We start from the raw sequence: 3,912 nt of genomic DNA on the forward strand, positions 1-3,912 counted from the left end.
AAAGGCCCTCTTGGCAAGGAGCTGAAGGCGGCCTCCAGGAGATGGGAGCCATCTCCCACCAGCAGCCGGCAGGAAAAGGGGCCTCCGGTCATACAGGTGCAAGGAGGTGACTTCTAATGACCTGAGGGGGCCTGGAGTGGACCTTTCCCCTGTGGAGCCTCTGATGAGTCACAGCCCCAACCAACACCTGGATTGCCACTGGCGGGGACCCTGAGCATAGCACCCAGCTCATAGCGCCCTGGTCCGGAGACATTATAAAACCATCGGTGTTGTTTGGAGGTTCTGGGTTTGTGGCGGCTTGGTACGCAGCAGGAGGAAAGAAATGCAGGCGGTGAGTGCTTATACAGGAGACCAGGGAACCTCTCATCAAGGAGCTCAGCTCTTTTTCTAGTAATTCTGGTTGCTGAGTACCCAAGCCAAGCAGGGACGATGGGCCACCAAGACATGGCCCACCGAATGCAAGAGAGTACTGAGACCAGCCAGAGAGGTGGCCATCAGACAGCTGAGAAACAGAGAAGTGAGACCACACCTGGAAGACCAAGTAAACAATAGAGACGCTAAAGCTAAAGACATAGCACCAGCAATCTGTCAGCTGAGAGGACAGAAGTACTAGTCGGTGGGTTCTGAGATGAAAGCATTTATTCATTTTTGCAAATGTCTACATTCACTAGACAATTCACTCTTTTCCCAGCCACAGTGACCCTGGGATGTCACATTAAGGTGTTTTAAGTGTCGGCAAGGTTTTAGATCCCTGTGAAGGCAGCATTCTGGTTGCCATGGAAGAGGGCTGAGTGGACAGACGTGGGTGTAGTGCATCCTGGTGTGAATTGTTAAGCACATCCACCTTCTCTTGCCAGCAGGCCCCTTAGATGATAACTCCCCTCCCTCCTGCCACTAATGTCATCGTAGGAGATGACAGCTGTGGGTAATGAGGCTTGGACACCAGCCAAACTGTAGACATTTGCACTAAGAGAAAATGATTTTCAGTTTACAATTAGTGTGACTCTAATTTATTTTAAAAAATACACGTATATTATATACACAGAGCAAAAATAAAAGCTGAAACTGCATTAAAGCAATGGATATGCCTACATGGAGGGTATTGGGATGAATTTTATTTACTTTTGTCTCTTTTCTTATTCCTTTTTGTCCTGCACACCTACTTGTGGAACAACAAAAGGTTAAGACACTCATGATATATTGGGAAAGGGGAAAATTCTTGCGGAGACGCCAGGCTCCTCTTTCAGCCACTGCCCTGGACAGTGGGTAGGGATGGATTTACCTGTGGGAGGATGCAACATGCATTCTGGTTTCAGAACTTTTGGTGCCAGTGAAATGAAATAATCTTTTTTATTGAATTTATTGGGGTGACATTGGTTAATAAAACCCTGCATGTTTCAAGTGTACAACTGCATAGCACTCATCTGCACACTGCATCGAGCGCTCACAACCCAAAGTCCAGTCTCATTCTGCCACCATTTATTCCCCCTCTGCCCTTTTCCACCTCCCTCCAGCCCCCTTTCCTTCTGGCAATGACCATACTGTTGTCTGTGTCTTTTTTTCTTAATCCCTTCACCCAGCCCCTCAACACCCCTCCTCCCACCACCCCTCCCTTCTGACAGCTGTCAATCTGTTCTCTGTGTCTATGAGTCTGTTTCTATTTTGTTTGTTTTGTTCATTAAATTTCACATATAAGTGAAATCATATGGTATTTGTCTTGCTCTGACTGGCTTATTTCACTTAGCATAATACTCTCCAGGTCCACCCATGCTGTCAGAAAAGGTAATACCTTTTGGGAAATAAAATGATCTTAAAAGTCACCTTCAGGAGCTCCTCTTGCTGCTGCATCCAAGCAGAGGCCCACGCATTTGGTTCCCTTTGCCTGGAATGCCCTCCTTTCCTTCATAGAACAGGAACTCCTCACTCCTGAAACCCCTGAAATTGTTTGTGAAAGCTGCCCTCATCCAGAGGAGGATGGGGTTGGTTGGGTTAGGGGACCCTCCCCAGTGCGGCCTCCACTCCGCACCCCATTAGATGTTGTAATGGCCCTGCATCGCCTGTTTTCCCCAGTTAACTTAGATGTCTTTGCTATCTATTGCCAGTATCTAGCAGAGAGCTTGGGGGCATAGAGCAAAGTGCTCAGTAAGTGAGATAAATTTGAGCTTAGCTCTCATTTTGCCTAGAGTTGAAACTGGAGCCCAGCTGTGCTTGGCTGAGAAGTAACCCTAAAAGCGTGGGAGTGAGCGCTGTGCAGAGCAGAAATGTGTGGCCAGGGACTTGGCATTCAGCATTTTTCACTCCCTAACTGGGTGTGCATGCAAGCCTGAGGGGTAATGATTTACCAGCCTCATTTTCCAAGACCGTTATCCTTCATCTTGACACACTATTAAAATCATTTAATTATCACTATTTTGCCTTGTCATTATGGAGCCACTGTGATCCATTATGTAGGGTTTTCAGGTTTTCGGCTTGCCACCGATCAGTGGAGGCAGAAGTTGAGATTTCCTTTGAGATTTGGGTTCGGCAGGTTCCTGAACAAGACGTCTGAGTGAAATCAGCAGGCATTTGGGGGTGATTTGGAGCATCGGCTGGACTCCATTTTCACTGAGAGCTTAATGATGCTCAGCCATTGCTTCACTGCACTCCTGCTTCCCTGTTCTGCAAACACTTGGATCATCACCGCCCCGGGATTCAGGTTTTCTCTGCCTGATGCACTTTTTCCCAAGGGCTTTGCCAAACCAATTCTTTCCAATGATAGCTATTAGAGATGCTGGCTCTGGCTCCCGATGTAAATTAGACCACTCACCTCCCTGCTGCCCCTCCCCCCATTGATTATCACACCACTCTGCTCTTGTTTGATCTTCTAATCAGGAATGCAAGATAGGATTTATATTAATAAATTGGGAAATACAGTAGTGTATAAAAGTCACCTGTAATGACCCTACCACCTTGGCATTCGTAATGGTAATCTATTTGGGGTGTTTCCTTTCAGTGATTTTCCTATGCATGTACATTTTTAATTTTTACCTTGCTTTTCTTTTATTCCTAATTTTGTGATGGAAATTTTCATGCACTGAAAAGTAGAAGAGGAGATTATAAAAAGTTCTCCCGCGCCCATCACCCATCCAACAATCATTACGTTTCCATACATCAGGGCGAATAGTGAATAAGGAAGAAAAGCCACAGCAATAAGAGCAAGCAGGATGGTAAGTCAGCTAGAAATCCCCAGCAATCACTAGAAAAGCACCATTTTGCAGCTCCTAATGAAATAATAAAAGCAGGAATAATGATCAATAACTGCTAAAACCATTAGGTGACAGGGTGATGAGGAATTTGATGATGGATGGATCAGGGTGATAGCATGTGAACCCCACATGCAATCTTAGAGTTTTCCCACCAGGAGTGGGAGACTCAGATGCTAGGATCCTTCTTATGTGATACAATAGGAAATGCCCAGCACCACCCATGATGTGGTCTTGCTAAAAAGAAAATAAATCCCATCTGAGTCCAATGAAGCCTTTAGAGCTAATTGACAGTTACAGGCAATATGAGGGTCAGAGAAAAATGTTAAACATGATTTTAGATTTGGATAAAAACAGTAAAATCCAGAAAGTGGGAAATCCTAGCAGAAAAATTAGAGAACAATATGATGCCCCTCCTGTACCCACCTCCTAGCTTTCTCACATCTTACCATTATTTTATATCTGCTTCAGAATTTGTAAAGGCTTTTTAAAAGTGTGATAGAATTGCCATCCTGATCAATGCCTGAATTTTTATTCCTATAGGTACTCTCTACATATATATTTTTTTGTATTTTTCATTTCACTTTTTGAGGTGATATCTCATTGTGATTTCTGTTTTAAAAAATAATTCTTTACTGTTGGAAGTATTACATATGTCCCCACATTCCCC

This window comes from Myotis davidii, unplaced genomic scaffold (assembly GCF_000327345.1).
Source record: "Myotis davidii unplaced genomic scaffold, ASM32734v1 scaffold806, whole genome shotgun sequence".
Classification (NCBI taxonomy): Eukaryota; Metazoa; Chordata; class Mammalia; order Chiroptera; family Vespertilionidae; genus Myotis; species Myotis davidii.